At 45.3% G+C, this 21,909-nt stretch overlaps 3 long non-coding RNA genes across 11 annotated transcripts; all 3 read left to right on the top strand.

The window, feature by feature from the left end:
* Positions 1 to 402: 402 nt before the first annotated feature.
* Positions 403 to 5,860, top strand: LOC127757085 (uncharacterized). Of its 8 annotated transcripts, XR_008013354.1 has the most exons (5): positions 403 to 1,134; positions 1,204 to 1,492; positions 1,575 to 3,869; positions 4,026 to 4,099; positions 5,025 to 5,860. It is a non-coding gene; the product is annotated as an uncharacterized LOC127757085 (long non-coding RNA). The 8 variants fall into 8 exon arrangements; XR_008013350.1 differs by having other exon boundaries at positions 1,575 to 5,196; positions 5,302 to 5,860; XR_008013349.1 differs by having other exon boundaries at positions 1,575 to 4,099.
* Positions 5,861 to 15,354: 9,494 nt separating this feature from the next.
* LOC127757203 (uncharacterized) lies at positions 15,355 to 16,366 on the top strand. Its single transcript, XR_008013387.1, has 3 exons — positions 15,355 to 15,587; positions 16,140 to 16,238; positions 16,324 to 16,366. It is a non-coding gene; the product is annotated as an uncharacterized LOC127757203 (long non-coding RNA).
* A 728-nt stretch (positions 16,367 to 17,094) lies between these two features.
* Positions 17,095 to 21,909, top strand: LOC127757202 (uncharacterized). Of its 2 annotated transcripts, none has more exons than XR_008013385.1 (4): positions 17,095 to 17,844; positions 17,949 to 18,674; positions 19,899 to 19,971; positions 21,521 to 21,909. It is a non-coding gene; the product is annotated as an uncharacterized LOC127757202 (long non-coding RNA). The 2 variants fall into 2 exon arrangements; XR_008013386.1 differs by having other exon boundaries at positions 17,976 to 18,674.

A 21,909-nucleotide genomic window follows, 5' to 3' on the forward strand; every position in this document is an offset into this window, starting at 1 on the left:
CAGGAAGAAAACACATTAGAAACTATCAAGTGTGGCGCATGGGGTGAGTTCTGGGCGTATCCACGTAGGATTACTACAGTGTTTTTTTGGCGTGTTTTTATTAACAGCCGCAGAAGGGGCGCCCTCTCGCGTGGTCCACGTAGGCTAGCAATAGTGCGGGGCGGTGGAATTTTTCAAAAAAAAACCCTCCAGTTTGTGCGTAATTCGGTCTATGTCCCTCACCAACAGTACCTATGAGACAATATTTTATGTTTAAGACCTTATAAAAGGTGGATATTCTATGATAAGGAGGGAAAAATCGCGCTCTAGGACTACGTTCTAAAATGTGGAAGAATAAGGGCTTTTTCGAATAAATACGCGCACTCATCCACTCCCAGTCCCCCACTCTCCCCCCAACCCTAGCCGCCACTACCCGCGTGCCCTCCCCGCTCCCGTCTCGCCCTCCCCTCCCTCTCCCTCTCCCGCCGCCGCCGCCGAGCGCCACCTCCGCCTCCCCCTCGCGCCGCCGCCTCCACCTCCGTTGCCGTCGCGTCGCCGCCGTCTCCGCCTCTACCTCCCCCTCGCGCCGCCAGCTCCGCCTCTGCCTCCTCTTCCTTCCCCTCTGCCTCGCGTGGCCGTCGCCGAGTGCGCCACCTCTGGCTCACGCCGCCGCTGCCGTCGTCGCTGTAGAGGAGGCGGATCCGACCTCCATGTGTTTGGGGGACGCGGATCTGACTGACGCAACGTCGTCATCCGCTGTCGTCGCCATCGCCGAGCGTCACCGCTGCATCCTCCGCCACACCTCCGTCCTTCACCGCCAAAGACCGCTATGAGCGGTCGACCTGGGGTGGAGGCGTGGAGCCGGCCGCCATCGCCGCAACTTCATGGCATAGGGGACGGTTGTCCGTCGATTTGAGGAGTGAGAGGCGGCAACAGCAATAAAGAGGGGAGAGGCCTGCAGGCGGCTGTATGGTGGAGAAGCGCCGCCGCAGCCCGCATCCCCTCCTCTCGCCCCTCCCTCTCCCACCCGGGCGATTCGCAAGCCGCCGCTGCCACCGCTCTCGACCGCCATCGCTGCCGTCTCATGGGCTCCAGGAACCGCCGGCGGGGGTGATCTTGACCTCGACCTCAGCCTTGGCTGCTTCAATGGTTGCAGTGAGCTTTCTTCTCATCCCCTTATGTGTGCTTCTTCTTTTGCAATATCTCTCATTCGTGATCCAACAGTGGGGATAAGTGGAGCTCCGTCCTGGAAGGGTGGAGGCGGGAGATGCTCTGACCATCGGCGGCTGGCATCAGCATCAGATCCAGGCTGCGGTGGCGCAGATCGAACGTAGAGGCGTGATCTGATGACGGTGGTGGAGTTGCAACCAAGGTCGATGGGGATGTCGAGGGCGTTGCTGATGAAGAAGCACCCCAGTTAATGATATGGCTTGCTTCTCTGGCTCGAGGGCGTTGCGGATGAAGAAGCCCCATGCTCTGGCTCAGGCTCCGCTACGGGGTTACCATACCGTAGGTACATGAGCTCCTACAGTTTGTGGTTCTCCTCCTTCCATTATTTTCTTTGCCATTTGCTACAACAGTTTCCGGTTCCACAGATTATATTGTCAAGATGCACAGGACATAATGAATAAGTTCAGCACGCCGCAGACACGTCGTGGTCAATTCCTCATCGGAAGTATTGCTTGGTGCTTGTGTATTTTTTCCGCATAGAAATAAGATGGGATGGATTTTTTTTCTCCACAGATTATTTTATATGTTTCTAAGAATAGGAATATGAAGTGGAAAATATGGCATGTGTTCTGTATGCTAATAATCTAATAGAGTGGATCAGGTTGGTTCGAGTTTGTTTGCAAGGCAAACCAACATTACCTATATAGATGGCACCGTGATAATCATGGAATTGTTTCTTCTCCTTTTTACATGATCCTGTAAATGAAAGGAAGGTACTACTGATTTATTGGATGATCTTTCGTGACTTGCGGCTAAAATGATGGTGTAGTTTTAATCTCTGTATTCCTGTTTCATATCATAGAAAAAAAGAACTAATGTGGTTAAAAGGTGAGATATTGTATTTTTGTTGAATGTTTATAATCTCTAATAGGTCTATTTTTCTGGTTTTGAGGCTTGTGGGCCTAATATACCTTGAGACAGTGGCCCATGGCTGATAACCGGAAATGAGTCATGACTTACTGCTGGGACTTATCGAAGATCCTGTTTTGAGCTAAATATGATTTCATTTCAGGTGGAAGTTCTGTGATTCTAAAGGAATCAGCATCTGCCTTCTAGAGGTGAAAAATGTATAGTCCTAATTACTAAGGCATTGTTTGATGTCTGCCCTTCTAGAGGTGGAATGTACAATCCTGGTTGCTAGGGCATAGGATGATGTTTCTTTTATTTGGCTTGTCCTGTGTTTATCTGGTTAAATGTCAAGAAATGTGCCATGTGCTATTGTCTCCCATGAAACATTGAAAGAAGAAGGGTTTATAAGGCGGCCCTATACATTAGGTCTTTAGATGTAGTATCCTTTCTTTGACAAGCTCTGATGGCCTACAAAAACCGGCTCTCACACCATTAGGTAATGTTATGTTTCCATTAATTTTACTGGGATATTGCATTACTTGGGATAATCACATGCATTTCCATGGCAATTTAAGGTCTAGCAAGAAAGTAGTTTACTAAACGGACCAAGATAGAATTTCAAGTCTTACGAGTAAAAGTTGGGATGATCTGGTTTAATGCTATAATTTGTATGTACCAAATAATTCCGTAGACATCCTGAATACCTAAGTACTTTAAACATTTTCGTATGAAGAGTTGTTAGGTCTGCTAGCAGCAGTACGCTATTACTTCAAGTTAATCACTGCATGAATTTCCGTTTATGGGAATCTTGAGATTTACAATACATTTGAATGCTTACACTATATGTAGCTAAATAAACCCAACTAATGGAGGGTCAGTTCATTTATTTATCATGCAAGATTGTTAGTTTAACTATTTCAGATTTGCATAGGGTTCAGGGTTTAGGGACCTCATTAATAACCTCTACCACCATCTGAACCTAAAGATTTTGCATGCTCCGGTTGCAGCTTCAACCATTCCTTGGGTTTGCTTCTTATAATTGATGTATAATTTATTTTTGATTTGGTATTATTTTCTATAGTGACAACCTGTACTAATTACAGATCTAATATTGTGCCTCAACCTCACATGTTGAATATGTTGGCTTACGTCAGTTAGACCTCTACGTAGAAAGCATCAATGGTTGTGAGGCCTACTGATTTCTCTCTCACTCTAAGTCCGAGAAAAATATTGTCGTGTTGATGCTACTTCCAAATTTGAGCATACTAAGATGCACTGATGAACATGGTACTGTTACATTACTCTAAGATGTGATTTCAGGCTCATGGTTCTTCCTATGGTATAAGTTGCAGGTATTGAAGTGCTGGGCTGGAAATTCTCACAAATGCTAGGTATGTGGGCACTCCAGAACATGGGTTTTAGCATAGCGTCCGGATAACATTTTTCCAATGTTTATTTGCCTAAAAGTGATCTTTAATTACTTGTATAGTTTTTACCGCCCCTTGTATATTGTGTGGGTTATGATTACATCTTTTCAATTCGCATGTGTTACATGTGATCCCTTAGAATGGTTTTTAATTTCTTGTAGTTTCTGCAGGGCTAAATCACATGTGTGCCCCTGGAAAGCATTTTCAGCTGTTTGAATCTTGCTTTTTCTCATCTTAATGAACGTCTGCATTTAATTTTTTTTTAGGCATTCATGCTTCCATACAACGGTTGTGCATTTTCCCTGACTTATTTGATTGCAGGACACCCAGCAGCACTGCCACAACAAGTCAGCAATCAAAGTCTCCATGCGCATGTGCATGCTGGTAACCTCTACCACTATGTGCATACATAATAAATTAAATTTACTTTTGCCACTTGAAACCTATAAACACAGGCAACTGTTTTTTTTTTCTTTTTCATTTCCAAAGGTTTGTTTCAGTGTTAACCTTGGTATTTTTTTTCCTATCAAACTATCCAAGCTGAATGAGTGCAAGGATATTTTTGAGGCTTTGTACAAATTATTTATGATCTACGCACCTACTTGAAGCCACATGTAAGAATCTTGAACTTTTTTAAACCACTCATTTAATTTTTATTTTTGGCTATAACATTGATATAACCTTTTGTTGTATAGATTGCCATTCTTGATAGTGTGACCATGAGTGGTATAGCCGAGATGTTTCCACTCCTATAACATTTTACATTGCCACTAAAAACAATGTGATTGGTCAGTTAATAGGTGCAACCTTGGATGAGAAAAATACTTTTTGGATTTTCTCCTGATCTGTTTTGTCATAATTGTCATGTTAACCTTTGAAATCTAATCTTGGGATGGAGAGTTAATGGCTTGTATGGTAGGATGTGTTGCTGCTCGTGTGCACACTACACAGTAGGTGGGGGGTGTGAAGGGGTCATATATTTTTGTCTGGTAGCTTTGCTCGTGGGCCACAAAACACCTCTTGTCATTGCTTCTGTTGATGCATATGCTACTGCAAACAGCTATGATTATGTTCAGGCTGTGATTTGTTAGTGGACAGTTGCCCCTGTCCAAACGGGTCCTCTGAATGTCCAAAATTTCTTTTACTGTTTCGTTGAGCTTTTTTATTTGTGGGATGGGATTTATATCTAGGTAATATTAACTACCACAATGTATTGGTTGCTAGCTGTTGGGGAGTATTTTTCATCTGTCAGTCAGTGGAACTCAGGTCTGCAGTAAGTTTGTTCATGATTGAGAGCATATAGCTTATATCTCACCCAGCTGCTGACTTCAGGCAGATAGAAACAATTACACTTTTTTTGTGGTATCTGTGTAACATACTGCTATCCCCTCTCTGTTTTTGTCTGGTAGCTTTGCTGCCCATTTTTAGATCTATCTTGCTTGTCATGTTTTCTCTACTTTATTTTTTAACAACACTTTGCAATGCGTTCCGTTTTGGCAATTATATGATATATATTTTTCTGCTTATTAATCTTAACAGGTTGAAATTAATATATTGATGTTGTATCATCACAGAGGCGGTCTTTCTTAGTCTTCAATATTTTCTTAGAGCTGAACGGTTATATTTTTTTTGGTGTCTACTTAGCAACAATGCCATCTCTTCAGTTATTGCAACTGACAGAGCATGGACACAACCTTTTGTCTTTGAGAAGGTGTGCTGTTTTAACATTATATTTCTAAATTTTAGTAAGCCGATCATTTAGTTCTTATCTCATGTTCCTTATTCTTTACAAATATCAACATGAGAGCTCTTGCAGTTGTTTCTGGTGTATTACTTGCGGGTGGAACTTTAGCGTATGCTCAGTCAGCTCGGCGCCAAAAATGTCAGGAAGAATATTCTCATAGTGATGCAAATACATAGACCACGAGTAGTCAGATCATTTGTCAAAATGGTGTTGATGGTAAATTGGTAAAATCAAGGAAAAAGAAAGATGGCTCCTCCCATTGAATTCAAGTGTTGAAATATGTGATTCAAGTATTCTGATTGAATACTTAAATTCAAGTATTCAAAGGTCTTACCAACATGTTTTCTGAAAGAGCATTGAATCTAAACCATAGAACTTTATCATTTGAAGGTTGTTCAAGTTACTATGAGACCTGCCAAGCAATCTGCGCTGGTGCTACAAGATTGCATATCCACATGTTTATGTAGTTCACATTTGTTTCCCAAGTGGTGAAGATATTCAAATCTATATGTCGTTACTACACAGAATTGTTCAAGTCAGTAGTGTAAAACTAGCTAATTATATTCAACCAGCTTCAATTTTCTTACCATGATCCTGGTGAAATGTTCTTAATATAACCATTGGTTCTCTATATTTTGTTATATGTGATTTTCTTTTATTAAAAGACTAGAAAAAATGCCCGTGTGTTGCAACGGTTGAAGTCTATTTTAATCTTATTATTATTGTTATATGGTTTAGTTAAGATGAAAATCACAGTGGGAGTTCGCTTTATATATTTTTAGAAAATCATGAGCTGCAGTCAGGAGTCCGGTTGTCTCAAGTTAGCATGCGAGTTTTTTTAAACAAATTTCTTATATGATTCCTTATGTTTTACCAAAAGAGAACGATTTCTAAAAGCAAACGAAGTTAAAAACCGACTTATATATGGATGATGTATCAAATATTGGCAAAAACATTTTTGATTTTTATAGTAGTAGAGATAATGCCCGAGAAGTGTAGATAGCCAATTGTGATTTTACTAGCGAAAGATAAATGTTAGTATAGCAGATAAGCCATATTTATACTAAGATTTGTTACTAAATGCACAACAGGTAGGTCCAAAGACAATTAACGTAACAAAAGGTTTAAATAACGTAACAAAAGGTTTAAAGAGTGAATTACAGAAAAATCTTATGCAGGCGGCGCGCCATTGGCGCGCCCCAGCCTCTAGTACTAATTTAACACGAACAATGCAGATCACATAGGTACTCCCTACTCATGCTATAGCAAAGTACTAATTTAGGCCAAAGTCCAACATCATAACATCCACATCCTAATTTTTGCACTAGAGAATCTCTCGACTGCTAGCTAACTGTCAACAGTCAATTTTTTAGCCGTTGATTCCGCGCTAAGATTTGTACTTGAGATATTTTACTATCGGATCTAAACTCTTTTTTCACAAGCTAGTCACATCATCGCATGTTTATGGTAGATTTGTTCAAGTTACATCTAAGTTACGTTCTAGTTACATGCTATTTATATTATAGTTACACTACACTATAACTACATTCTTATTTCTATATAAATTAGATATAAAGTTGCATATATTATTTTAATACATATATATACAAGTTGTTATTATTATTATTATTATTATTATTATTATTATTATTATTATTATTATAGTATAGTTATAGTGGAATTATATACTATGGTTAGATTTGAAAGTTTTAAAAAAAACTCGATAGCTTTTAGCTAATCCCTTTGCATTTAAAAAAAACAGAAAAATCGCACCTCCGGTTCTCTCGGGCGTCCGCCGGACCGCCGCTCGCTCTGCACGCGACACGTGACCGCCGAATAGCATTTTCGGCTCCTGGAATAAGTTCATCTAAGGTCCCTTAACTTGTCAACGAATCCGATTTTCGTCCTTCAACACCAAAACCAGATACAACAGGTCCCTCAACTATCAAAACCGGTGCAGATTAGGTCACTCGGTGGTTTCGATGGCGGTTTTGGCTGACGTGGCACCTACGTGGCTAATTTGACTCGGTCTCAATCTGACATGGCATTGAAGTGGCGCTTACGTGACAATTATATCTCGAAAAATAATAAAAACCACGGGCCCACATGTCAGCTAAAAAAATGGTGGGGCCCACGTGGGCCCCACATGTCATTCCCTCTCCCCTCTCGGCTCTCCCTCTTCTTCCTCACTCCCGCCGCCTCCGAGCTCCGACGACAACGGCGGCCGAAGCATGCCGGAGCACGGGCGCACGTACAAGGACGCCGCCGAGAAGGCTCGCCGCTTCCGCGTGTTGAAGGCGCCATTTTCCTTTCCTATTGATCACAGTAAGTGGTCACGGGAAAACTGTGAGAAAAATTCCTTTTTGATGTCGATTCCAGGGGAAGACAATCAAGCAACAAAGAGAAAGACAAGAACGGGGGTTGGATGAAGAAGAAGCAAAACGAGCCTTCTTTCCACACAAGCTCTGTTGAAAATATAGTCATGAATCGGCATATTTTAATCCAAAATATTAAAGCAATAATCATGGCATAAGCAGTGTAGGGTGATCTTAACATAACCAGTAGCATACTATGCGCATCATGAATGTCAGGAACAGGAACATTACAGTAACTCAATAACATGCTTGAGGCATCATGAAGGTCAGGAACAGGAACATAGCGCACATGACAGTAAAGCGATAGCGCTAACAAAGGGAACAGAAGAAGGATATATCCCGAGAATGGCCCTCCGCTGGATTGTGAGGCAGAATTGCCTCCGCTGATGTTGTTGTTCGCGGCACCGGCTCCTGGCGCACCACCTCCGGCTCCAGCTCCTGGCGGCGCACCACCTGTGCCATCTCCTCCAGCAGCGGCGGGGGGAACTCCAGACATGGCGAGCAGTCGTGCGAGAGGCACTCCCCAAAAACCTGATCACTCGCCTACCCGGTGCAGATCTTAGGCGAATGTGGTTTCGGAGGCACTGCTCCTTCCAATCTCTCGCGCGCAAGAGATCAGAAGCGAGGAAGCGAGAAACAGCACTGGCACGGAGGAGGAGGAACTAACACCGGGAAAGAAGCAAGTGTCCCACACAGATCGGACTTGCGGCCTCCTTATCGCTCAGGAGAGAGAGGCAGTCGTTGGAACGTGGACGCGCTGTTGCGGAGAGAGTCGTGGGAACGTGGTTAGTGGACGCGCTGTTGCGGAGAGAGTCGTGGGAACGTGGTTAGTGGCTGCAAAAGAATAGCGATGTGACGCACGCACGCTGCCGCCAGCCACGCCACGCCCACACCCTCGGCCCGGCGCACACGCGCGCGTGTGGCATTCCGACCCTCACCTCAACCAGTCAACAGGGGGCCTCCAATAACTCCCTATTTAGGTTGAGATATTCCTCGCTTAAATCCTGAGGTGGTATTATTATCCTTAACACTTATTATGGGCCTTTGAGATTTAATAGGATAAGTTGGGCCTAGCCCAATTATTCTAACAATCCCCACCAAATTTCAAGGCTCATAAGAAATGTTCTCAATGTTGTGCCTGTTTGATATACCAGGGTTTTGGTGGAGACTGTTAAGTTGAACTTCCACCTAGGAAATGAGCTACATCAGACCACAACTGAACAATGGACTATGCCTTGAATTGTCAGTTTTGTGTGATCAGGTTTCACTCAGAACCTTGACTGGTACTGGACTGCCGTTCGCATCCCCTCTGTTTGGAGCATATAAGTCAAACTCCAAGCCTTTCATGAGTATCTAGAGATCGCCCAAACCTCATAGACTGTGACTAGCAGTCGAACTCATATAGGTGTGTTCCTTCTGAGATGTTCTGCAGGTCAACATCTCTGCTTGGAGAAGCCACTCGGATCACATTAAGGCATGAGCCATCCTACCATGCAGGAAAGAAGAGAAGCACACCATGGAAATGAGCCCTTTTCAAGGGTCTCTTCTCTCAGTCACACAATAGTTTGTTTCGCCATCCAAATTCACGGGATCTCCGATCACAGTGGACAGGTTTCCACTATTGTGCAACCTTAGGTGGGTATCAAGCCCATTTCCCTCGAAACACTGTCTATCACATTACGTGGTAGCCCCTTGGTAAACTGATCTGCCAGATTTCTAGCCGTTTGGACATAGTCCAATGCTATCATTCCGGAGTTTTTCTGCTTTCTGACATATTTCAGTCTTCTCTTGATGTGCCTAGATGACTTCATGTTGTCCTTTGAACTGTTCACTTTAATAATCACTGTTTGATTATCACAGTTCATTAGGATAGCTGGCACTGGTTTTTCAACCACCAGCAAATCCATTAGGAGTTCACGAAACCACTCGGCCTCAACTGTCGCAGTATCCAGTGCTGCAAGTTCTGCTTCCATTGATGACCTCGTTAAGATGGTCTGCTTGCAAGACTTTCAGGAAACAGCGCCACCTCCAAGTGTGAACACATATCCACTTGTGGCTTTTATCTCATCAGCATCAGATATCCAGTTTGAGTCACTATACCCTTCTAGTACTTTTGGATACCCGGTATAGTGAATTCCATAGCTCATAGTGCCCTTTAGATAGCGCATTACTCTTTCCAGAGCCTGCCAATGATCATCTCCCGGATTTGAGACAAACCGGCTCAGCTTGCTTACAGCAAATGAGATGTCAGGCCTCGTTGCACTAGCCAAGTACATCAATGAACCAATGATTTGAGAGTATCTCAGTTGATCCCTTGCTATTCTTCGGTTTTTCCTTAATAGCACACTGGGATCATAAGGAGTAGGAGCTGGCCTGCAGTCACTATACCCAAAGCGACTCAAAACCTTGTCCACATAGTGGGATTGCACAAGTGTAATCCCACCCTCATCTCCTCTTTGTAGTTTGATGTTAAGAATAACATCAGCCTCTCCCAAATCCTTCATTTCAAAACTCTTAGACAGATAGTCCTTGACCTCCTCAATCACATTAAGGCTGGTCCCAAAGATCAATATGTCATCGACATATAGGCACAAGATCACTCCTTCTCCCCCACCATAGCGATAGTACACACATTTGTCAGCTTCGTTCACAACAAAGTCTGCAGATGTAAGCGTGGTGTCAAACTTCTCATGCCATTGCTTAGGTGCTTGCTTGAGGCCATACAAGGATTTCAACAACTTATACACCATTCCCTCCTGACCTTCTAGTACATACCCGTCTAGTTGATCCATATAGATCTTCTCCTCCATCTCTCCGTTTAGGAAAGCTGTCTTAACGTCCATCTGATGGACGAGAAGACCATGAGAGGCTGCCAGAGCAAGTAGTACTCGAATCGTGGTCAAGCGAGCAACTGGTGAGTATGTGTCGAAGAAGTCCTCGCCTTCCTTTTGGGTATAACCCTTGGCCACAAGCCTTGCCTTGTACTTTTCAATTGTACCATCAGGCCTAAGCTTTTTCTTGAAAACCCATTTGCATCCTACGGGCTTACACCCATATGGACGCTCAACGACTTCCCAAGTACCATTAGACATAATCGAGTCCATTTCACTGCGTACTGCTTCCTTCCAGTAGTCAGCGTCAGGAGATGAATATGCCTCTTCTATGGTTCTTGGGGTGTCATCCACGAGGTATACAATGTAGTCATCTCCAAAGGATTTTGCAGCCCTTTGTCTCTTACTCTTGCGAGTATCTACAATGTTGTCCTCCTCAGGATTTTCCTCAGGCGTTTGATCATTGTGTTCTATCGGTGCAAAGTGCTCATGGGGCATGACAGTTTCTTTACTAGAAGTGCTAGGTGTATGTTTCATGGGAAATTCATTCTCAAAGAATGTAGCATCTCTGGACTCAAGAGTTGTTCCAACATGCATGTCGGGTACACCAGAGTTTACTATTAAGAATCTATAACCAACACTGTGAATAGCATAACCAAGGAACACACAATCAACAGTATTTGGTCCAAGTTTCCGCTTTTTGCCTATAGGTACATTTACCTTGGCCAAACAGCCCCATGTTCGTAGGTATGAGAGATTTAATTTCTTCCTTTCCCATTCCTCGAATGGTGTTACTTCCTTATGCTTCATTGGAATTTTATTCAGGACATGACAGGCGGTCAAAACTGCCTCACCCCACCATTCCTTGGAAAGCCCCGCAATGTCTAACATGGCATTCACCATCTCAGTTAGAGTACGGTTCTTTCTTTCGTCCACCCCATTTGATTGGGGTGAATAGGGAGGCGTCCTCTCATGAATAATTCCAAACTTTTCGCAAAAGGATGCAAACTCATTGGAAAAATACTCCCCACCTCTATCAGACCTCAACCGTTTGATTTTCCTTTCAAGTTGGTTTTCTACCTCAGCTTTATAGATTTTAAAGTAATGCAATGCCTCATCCTTTGTTTTCAATAGATATACATAGCAAAATCTAGTGCAATCATCTATCAGTGTCATGAAATATTTCTTTCCCCCTTTAGTCAATACGCCGTTCATTTCGCACAAATCGGAATGAACAAGTTCTAGAGGTGCCAAATTCTTCACCTCAGATGCCTTGTGAGGCTTGCGAGGTTGTTTCGATTGAACGCAAGTATGGCACTTGGAACCTTTGACCAAAGTGAATTTTGGAATTAAACTCATGTTAGCTAAGCGCGTCATACAACCGAAATTCACATGACAGAGTCGCGAATGCCACACATTAGACTCATCATTCTCGCTAATATGGTTCACAGCATTATGATTATTACACATGTCATTCAAAGAAAAGCGGAACAAGCCTCCGCTGTCATAACCTTTTCCAACAAAAGTCCCATATTTAGATACGACACATTTATTGGACTCAAACACAAGTCTAAAACCTTCTCTACACAATAGAGAGCCGCTAACTAAATTCTTCTTTATTGAAGGGACATGCTGCACGTTCTTCAGCTGCACGGTCTTTCCCAAAGTAAACTTCAAATCGACCGTACCAACACCATGAACAGCCGCAAGCGACCCGTTTCCCATCAACAAGGAGGAACCTCTCCCGACCTGATAAGAAGAAAACAGAGAAATGTCAGCACATACATGAATATTAGCACCAGTGTCCACCCACCAATCAGGTGAGTGAAAAACAGAGAGAACTGTAGGTAATATTTTACCATACCCCGATGTTCCTCCGCCCTCGCTAATGACCATGTTGGCAGACTTCCTGTCTTTGTGCTCAGGACAGTCCTTGGCCCAATGCCCAGACTTGCCACACACAAAGCAGTCTCCCTTTGCCTTTCCCTTGCCTTTCTTCTTAAAGTTGGTTGCAGCCTTAGGTTTGACATCAGGCTTGACTTTCTTGTTGTTGTGGGATGCATGAGGGTTCTTCTTCTGTACCATATTGGCACTAGAACCTCCCTCAACCTTTTTGCCCCGGACGTCCTTTGCCCTCGCCTTCTCCTCAACACCCAAAGAGCCAATGAGATTAGAAACACTGAACTCTTATCTCTTGTGCTTTAGAGAAGTGGCAAAGTCCGACCAAGAAGGTGGCAATTTGGCAATAATGCCACCCGCCACAAACTTGTCCGGCAACTCACAGTTGTTGTTCTCAAGTTCCTTAGCCAGCATCTGAATCTCATGAGCTTGTTCTACTACAGAACGGTCATTGACCATCTTGTAGTCATAGAACTGCTCCATGACATACAGCTCACTGCCGGCGTCAGAAACTCCGAACTTGGCCTCAAGCGCATCCCACATGTCCTTCCCGGAAGGCATGTGCATGTACACGTCCACTATGTTGTCAGCGAGTACACTGATCAATGCTCCACGGAACAGGCAATCCGAAGCCTCGAACTTAGCCTCTTCCTCAGGAGAAAGAGGTGGTTCACTTCGTTTGCCCCGTGAAACATAGAAGCACTGCATCGCTGTCAACCACAATAGTGCACGTGCTTTCCATCTCTTATAGTTAGAACCATCAAAAGCATGTGGTTTCAGTGCAGCAGCAAAGCCAACTACCGAAAATGACCTATCAGGTTTTTGGATTGTTGAAAATATAGTCATGAATCGGCATATTTTAATCCAAAATGTTAAAGCAATAATCATGGCATAAGCGTGTAGGGTGATCTTAACATAACCAGTAGCATACTATGCGCATCATGAATGTTAGGAATAGGAACATTACAGTAACTCAATAACATGCTTGAGGCATCATGAAGGTCAGGAACAGGAACATAGCGCACATGACAGTAAAGCGATAGCGCTAACAAAGGGAACAGAAGAAGGATATACCCCGAGAATGGCCCTCCGCTGGATTGTGAGGCAGAATTGCCTCCGTTGATGTTGTTGTTCGTGGCACCGGCTCCTGGCGCACCACCTCCGGCTCCAGCTCCTGGCGGCGCACCACCTGTGCCATCTCCTCCAGCAGCGGCGGGGGGAACTCCAGACATGGCGAGCAGTCGTGCGAGAGGCACTCCCCAAAAACCTGATCACCCGCCTACCCGGTGCAGATCTCAGGCGAATGTGGTTTCGGAGGCACTGCTCCTTCCAATCTCTCGTGCACGCAAGAGATCAGAAGCGAGGAAGCGAGAAACAGCACTGGCACGGAGGAGGAGGAACTAACACCGGGAAAGAAGCAAGTGTCCCACACAGATCGGACTTGCGGCCTCCTTATCGCTCAGGAGAGAGAGGCAGTCGTTGGAACTTGGATGCGCTGTTGCGGAGAGAGTCGTGGGAACGTGGTTAGTGGCTGCAAAAGAATAGCGACGTGACGCACGCCGCCGCCAGCCACGCCACGCCTCGCCCACGCCCTCAGCCTCGGCCCGGCGTGCGCGCGCGCGCGTGTGGCATTCTGACCCTCACCTCAACCAGTCAACAGGGGGCCTCCAATAACTCCCTATTTAGGTTGAGATATTCCTCGCTTAAATGCTGAGGTGGTATTATTATCCTTAACACTTATTATGGGCCTTTGAGATTTAATAGGATAAGTTGGGCCTAGCCCAATTATTCTAACAAGCTCGTGGTGGCTGGCCGCCGTTCTCTCCAGCTCGCTCCACCACCATCCAGCCAAGCGCGCTCGTCCACCATCCGCGGAGGGCCGGAGCTCATCAGTGGGTTGCCGCCGCCACTGTTTCAACTAATTTTGCATGCCTTTTGAGATTAGGAAATTAGTTCAGCTGTAAAGAAATAAAGGGGAAAACAGATGGGATAAACACGGTACACGTAGATGATAAGTAGATAAGTACGGTACAGAGGAGGGCCGCCTCTCCTCGCCCGGCCGCTGCGCGCCGTGGAGGAGGGCTCCCTGACAACAACCGCGCGGGACTCCTCCTCATTGCCCCCTTCCTCCTCCTCCTCCTCCTCCTCCACCTCCCACTGTGACACGGCCGACGTTGCAGGCTCCCGGCGGAAGGGGTCGGGCACCTCGAGGGAGAACGCGAGGCGTTCGGCACGGATGGGTGGCTCCGGCTACGTCGGCGGGAGAAGCGACAACGTCGACGGCGGCAGCGAGGCATCGGGCATCGAGCATCGGGCGCTCGGAAGCCATGGGGGATGGGAGCGAGCAGGGCTAGTGGGTCACCACCGGAGGCATGGCGGCGGATTGGGCGAGAGGTCGCCGGTGACGGCGAGGTCAATGGAGGAGGCGGTGGCATGAGCACCGACGCCCAACTCCTCTCCACCGGCCGCCGCAGTCGCCAGAGCCATGCCTCAGAGGAGAGGGGAGAGAGAGTTGATGAGAGGGGATGGGGATTGAGGAAGAAGGGGGTTGAGAATGACATGTGGGGCCCGCGTGGGCCCCACCATTTTAATTTCTGTGTGAAACTGACATGTGGGTCCCACAAGGTTTATTATTATTTTTGATTGAATTGCCACGTCGGTACCACGTCAGATCGAGACCGAGTCAAATTAGCCACATAGGCGCCACATCAGGCAAAACCGCCGTCTAAACCACCGAGGGACCTAATCTGCACCGGTTTTGATAGTTGAGGGACCTGTAATATCTGGTTTTGCGGTTGAAGGACGAAAATCGGATTCGTTGACAAGTTAAGGAACCGATGAACTTATTCCTCGGCTCTTCTGGCGCCAACCCTGACCTCTCACAAGGCCCAACTAATCGGCCCATCTCCACGCCACAGAGCTAAGCCTGGCCCGGCCCACCCAAGGGTCCGGAATCCTCTTCCCCTCCTCACTCCTATACTCACCTCATCCCTATCGTCTTGCCTCCACCCCCCCACCCCCCACCCCCCCATCCCATTCTCGCCGCCGCCCTCATCTCGCTCCGGTAATCCTACCTGCCGGATCCGACCGATCCTCTCCAACTACAGCATCTCCATCCCCCTGTTCTTTTCTTCTGTTGATCACAGCACGCGCTGTTTTTGTTTTCCCCGCTCTCTCTGATCGCCGCAGTTTTTTCTGCCGTTGGAATCCGGATCTTCGTCGTGGTCGCGTCGCCGGTGGCCGTCGCGAGCATGTGAGTCATCTGATCCGTCCCCGTGTGGCATCATCCATTTATCTCCGCGTTACTTGGTAGTCGATCGATCGGTCTCCTCTTTGGTTGGAACGGATCGCGCGTGCTGCATGCTGTGCGACCATGCGCCTGTGTGTCGTTGGGGATTGGTTTTGGAACGATTCGGGCGCCATGATCGGCGCCGGCGGAGGACTCACTCCGTCGCGGTTGCTCCGACCAATTTTCATTGCCGTATTTCTGTCGGTGGACGTTGTGTGTCATAGGGTGTTGCATCGAATAGATGCGATATAGCCACGCGTGATTCTTGCGAGGTCGCATGGCAGAGTGCTGGATCTAGTGGTAAAGAAGTAAGAATTCTTGTGGTTCTATTCCTATCAAATTTTCTCGCCCTCCATCTATGTTTTTGTTTATGCTATGCTAATTCTGGCTGCCCCGCACTTGTCTCCCGTTCCCATGTCATTCATGAAGCCCAGCGTTGTCTGTAATTGCTATTAATTTCCGTCTACATCTGCATTATGATGCTAACGCTTAAACTTCCTCTGGTACATACTTTAGCGAAGCACACCTGCAAAAACTCTCATGTGATGATACCTTCAGTACAAAGCTGATTCTGAAGGCTGAAAACATCAAATTCTGGCACTTAAAGTTCTTCTGGTACATACTTTAGCGAACCACACCTGCGAAAAGTCTTACGTGATGATACCAAAGGCTGAAAACATTGAATCCTGGCACCCGGCAGGCGGGCAACTTGAAGTGGCGCTGCTCCAGATCATGCAACGCCACCACCACGAATCCCTCCGTCAGCGCAAGCAAACTGGTAACCCCTTCGACCCCCTACTATTGATTTTGCCAAAAACCAATTTTTTTTAATGAAATTTCCACCTTTGATTTCTCAAATGACCTTTTGTTCCACGTCAACGCATACAGAGAGAGCAAAGATGGATGCTGTGAGGAGTGTGGCGCGGGTTGCAGATCTTCTCGTGGCCACGGTTGACGGCGGAGTGCAGGAGCTCTACATCAACGAGAAGCGCATAGAGCTTGAAGCCCGCGCGCTTCTTGCTACAATCGCGTGGTACAGGAAGCAGACTGACCAGTGGCTTGCTGCCACCAATGCAATCAACTGTCTTGAAGGTTCACTTACCTTCTCTTCATCTCCTTTTTAGATGCTTTTCTCCAGTTCGTAGATACTGAAGTCACAAGACCACGAAATGCATATCCTGTTATCACCAATTCTTGGAAAATGAGACGACATTGGATAGATTGCAGTTATTTAGGTGTAGTTCATTTTCCCCAAAAGTATCCATGTGTAGCACTGCTAATAAATTCAATAGTGCTAGACAATTTTTACAGCTTCCTTAGTTGATCATATGCCATTTCTTGTTGCTGAAACATCTGTTGTTTAATTATGTTATAGGAAATTGGAGATTTTGAGAACTGGATGAATATCATGGATTTTGACTGTAAAAGTATAAATGCGGCTATCCGTAACATTCACCAATCCTAACTGTGCCGGTGACTATGGTGTTAGGAAGATTTTATCCTGTTCCTACTCAGTTTAGCACTGTTTTTTTTTCTTTTGAGTTGTCAACTCTGTTGTATAGGACTGGTTTGGTCTACAAAATTGAAAAATTCCCAAGCTTTTTACTGGGAAGCCTCCTCGTAGGCAACAATATATTCTGTTGCAAATATTTGATCTACCTCAGAAAATAAATATTGGTTCTAAGGAGAAATCTTCATCTACTATATGCCAAACTGTATACTCTGACTATATTGTCAACTTTTTCACTTTGGTAATGAATATGATGATATATTCATGATATGATATATTACTAGCTTTTCCTCATTGCTGATATAGGCTCTTGCATATCTGCATATCAAGCACATACAGTAGGAAAATATCTAATGCCAAATAAGCATGATTGCCGCATTATTTAATTGTTATTTTAATCATCTTTTGATCATAGACCTGAACCCTAGACAATTAATATGAAATTTGTTGATTTGCATATACTATGATTATGAGTTGTACTAGTATTTAAGGAGCTATAGTCAATGAACTGAATGTTGGCATTAAGCCAAGTAATGATCAATGCCAGCATGATAGGTCATTCTGAACAGCAGTTCTTAAACATTGTTATTACAAGTTTTTCTTTTACAGTCTCTTTAGAAGGTTGAAAGCATTTGGAGAACTTCAAATTGAAGGGAAAATTTCCATGCCTTGAGGAATTAACATTCCCGAGAACAGCAAACCATAAGCAAGGTTGGATCTGTCATGTACATCAATAAAATATCTTGATCTTAGTGCTGTTGAGGTGCCAAAACTGAAGCGTGTCTTTCTTTCTTTATTTTTTTTTTACCTGAAAGCGTGTCTTTCTGATGGGCTGCAAGCAGATGCGTTCCGTACTATGGTGGGCAACTAACAAGAAACTGTAGGTGCTACGTACGCATTGGCACCAATGGAGTTTGTGATTCTTCCTCCTGCAGCCACCAGCATTATGACAGGAGGAGCAAGTACGATGCAATTGTTGTGACAGGAGATGCGAGGTTCACTAGGTGAGCACCTTCCGAGCTGATCATTCTCAGGAGCTTCTATTTAGATTTGTACATGCTGCTGCAGTTTCATGTCGCACAGTTAAAGGATCAGGAAGCAGCAGCAGGAAGAAGATGGAGACTGCAGATGATCATGAGTACTGCTACTATTACTATGAAGAACAAGCATCATCTGTTGCTGTTGGGGCCTTAACGATGGCGAACACTGGTACTAATAGTTGTATTGGTACACTATTATTGATGATGATGATTGACGGGGCTCTGTGCTGCTCATGAGGCGAGGAAACAATGCCGGCCCATGCGAAATTGTGCGTTCGGTTAAGCCCTAGCGTGGATTTTAGCCCAGCCCACCACGGGGTTTCCCTGTTCTGTAGGCCCAGGAAAAAATCACCTACTCGAGAGGAGCGGAAAAATTCCTCGAGAGGAGCGGCGGCGCAATGAACACACAAACGCGACGGTAGGGGTGGCGTGCGGCGCGACCTGGAGGCGACGGCAACGGCGACGGCATGGTTCTCTCCTCCGGCCGCCACCTTCTCTCCGGTGAGCATGCTTCCTTTTCCCCTCTCCCCTTCTCTTTCAAATTTAGGGTTAGGGTTTCCTTCTCTTCTCCCTTTCCCGTCGTCGACGCACCGTGCCGTAGGGGCCGGCCGTCTGGTCGTGCTCTGGCGCCGACGCCGACGCTGACCACGTGCTCATCTCCGGCTCCGGCTTGGGCTTGGGCTTGGGCTTGGGTAGCTTCGGCTTCGGCAGCGCCTTGTCCTTGTCCTGCTCCGGCGGTGGCATGGCCGGGACACAGGAGGGTTCTTGGATGCCGGAAAGGAGAGGAGAGGAGAGGAGGAGGAGAGGGTTCTTGGTTCTTGGCCCGTAGCCTTCAAAGTGTCGGCACCCTCCATGTCGGCTTCAGCAGCCAGTGCAGCCCCTCGTCGCTGATCTTGTTCCACGCTAGGTACTGCTCCCTCAGCACCGTGCGCCCCGACAACCCTGCGAAATAAGGTTCAGAAAGTCAGCGCCATGATCATCGCATCTCTGCAAGACTCGTCAAAAGCCTGATGAAATCCAGATTCCAGAGTCATGTAGATGTAGTTGCAGTTCCAGGTTTGCGAAATCTGAAGGAATTCAGAGTCATGTAGTTGCAGGTGCAGTACAGAGGAGTTCCTTCTTTCTTTTACTTTCCAAAGTTGCAGGGTTCGAACTTGATTCTTCTCAAGATTGCAAAATCTGAAGAAATTCAGAGTCATGTAGATATAGTTGCAGAGTTGCAGTGCAGAGATTTTCTTTTTTATTTGCTGGTAATAAGGTGTCAAGAAAGACAGGAAGCTTAATAGCATCAAAGTGAAACTAGCATACATATATCCGTCCAGGGGCTGATCAGAAGGAGCACTGAAGTGCTAATAAGAGTTGTTTTTATTAGTCATTAGTTTATTGTGATATATATTTGATTAATCAATCAGATTTGTACTGGATTAGGATCCTCTGTGTTTATCTATAGCTAGCTCTTGCTCAAACTTCAGAATGTCACGGTGTTTAGTTGATACAAGGAACAATGATGATACTTTAGTGGTGAACCTTACATATGTGAAAATTTTTTTGCATTTCTTGCTTGTACATTATTGATTGCACTAGGATCTGGATTACCTTTCGTTGGTGGATATATTAAGTAGAGATATATTCCTCTCTTTATCAGTACCCAAATTTTTGGATATATAATCTTGGATGCTGAATTTGAATTGTCAGTGATGTGTGTAAATTGTGCTTGTTTTGTAGATTGCACGTGCACCAATTAGAGTTGGAGAAGACCAACCTCCTCCTTCCTGGGACCCTGTACCCTCTCCAAGAGGTACTAGATCTATTTATTCCCTTTGCTTTAAGTTGTTTTTCTATATTTTGTGATGTAAATATAAAAAATAAAAGAAGTGGTGTAATGTAGACCAAAATTTCTGGATCTTCTTTCTCACCATAGATGTCATCCTGTGAGGCTGCTTTTTCATACATTGTTTTGAAGTATGTAGTGGTCTTACTGTATAAAAAGGATGTAGTGGTTTTTCATACTTTTTTTTCTTTTAAAGAAGTGTTCCTGCCAAACAAAATAAAAAGGATATTGTGATCAGGACGATATGATTGCATACAAATATGGGTAGCAAACTACTAGGTTCAGAAAACTGTCACTGGTTCAGAGTTAATTCTGAACTGTTAAATATGTTGAAAACTAGGTGCTATGACTCAAACTAAAAATAGGTGCTATGCATGCACAGTTATAGCCAAATTTGTGGGCACAAATTTTAATTGCTACATCAAGGAAATTTGAATTTGCAACTATAGCAAATTTGCGAGCACAGCTAGAAATAAGACAAAATACAACACGGAGATGCGTTCAATTTTTCTGATTGATGCTATGCAAGCACATGTTCAGAAACATCCGGAAAGTAGATTTTGTACATTAAATCTACTTTTCTGAACTAGTTACTATTTTGCTTTCAACATACGGTTAAATTTGTATAAAAAAGCATGGAGAACATACAAGTTCTCAGATTTCTGAATTCTGAACATGCACAGAACTGAACATGCTCCGTGCTAACTAATAAAAGATCATCTTTAACTAAATTTGACAACTAAATTTGGTAAGTGCTACCGCCATGTAATGAATTGGATGCTATGAAGGGGTTTAGTCCTGTTGCACTGTGCACTCTTTAAGAAAAAGGAATCGGATCCTCTGGCTTCGGCCTTCCCTGACGTTACTCTGCAGTCACCCTGATCTGCCATCCAGCAGCAATCCAACGACTCGCTCCCAGATGCCTCGCGTGGTGCTCCTGCCTCCTTGCTCGGCGCTGGCTCGGCTTGCTCATGTTTTTTTGACAGAAGTCGCTCACGGCTCCTGGGTGACGGCTCGCTTCCCCTTCCCCTGTCCTCTTCTCCTGCTTACTGCTTGCTGCGTCCGCGACGGCGGAGGCGGCAGTGGCGGGCACACGGATCCGATTCCTTCATGGCGGCGGGCGAGCTCCCGTGGGTGAGCAGGGATCGGGCAGTGGCTGGAACGAGGGAGGGCGGAGCGGCGCGCAGTAGGTCAGGGGCTGAAGGCGAGGCCAGGCGGCGGCTCCATCGGCGGCGGGCGGGCTCCCGCGGGCGAGTGGGCTATGGCGGCTGCTGGAGCGAGGGAGGGAGGAGGCGGCGGCGCAGCTGCGCAGGCTCAGGTGCCTCGTGGCCGCGGTGGCCGACGCGCTCGCCAAGCTCAGGACGCTGACCTTTTGCCCTGTTTGCAGCAATGTACTGCTTACTGAATCATTTCAGATTGACTGCCTACGTTTTTTTGCTTCTACTTGTGACCTGTAGTTTTCTCTGCATCAAACTGTATGACTGCACTCATATTTTTGTGACTTTCTCAATCACAGGAAATGTACCGCACTCATATTTTTTTGACTTCCACCGAAGAAATGTTGCAAGAATCCTAAATTGATCAGAAGATTCAGAACTATCCCGACTTTGCAAAATTCGTCGACCGAGTAGTAAACAAGGGACAGATTTTTGTTATAGATGATTCTGGACAAGATGGTGTCATGGATCAGCATCTTTAAGTAGGAGGGGCAGCTGACTTCAGACATCGTAGAATTCTAGTTCTGCTTTGGTAGCTGTTCACGTTTTATGTTATGACTACACCATGATTGTAACACTAGCGTTTCCAGCTTCGTTTCATTTTTCTTTTTCGTTTGAACCTGTATACAGATTGACATTCTGTTGTAAATTTTCTTGGGATTGAATAAAAATATACAGATTGACATTC

The sequence above is a fragment of the Oryza glaberrima genome, chromosome 12, assembly GCF_000147395.1.
Source record: "Oryza glaberrima chromosome 12, OglaRS2, whole genome shotgun sequence".
NCBI lineage: Eukaryota > Viridiplantae > Streptophyta > Magnoliopsida > Poales > Poaceae > Oryza > Oryza glaberrima.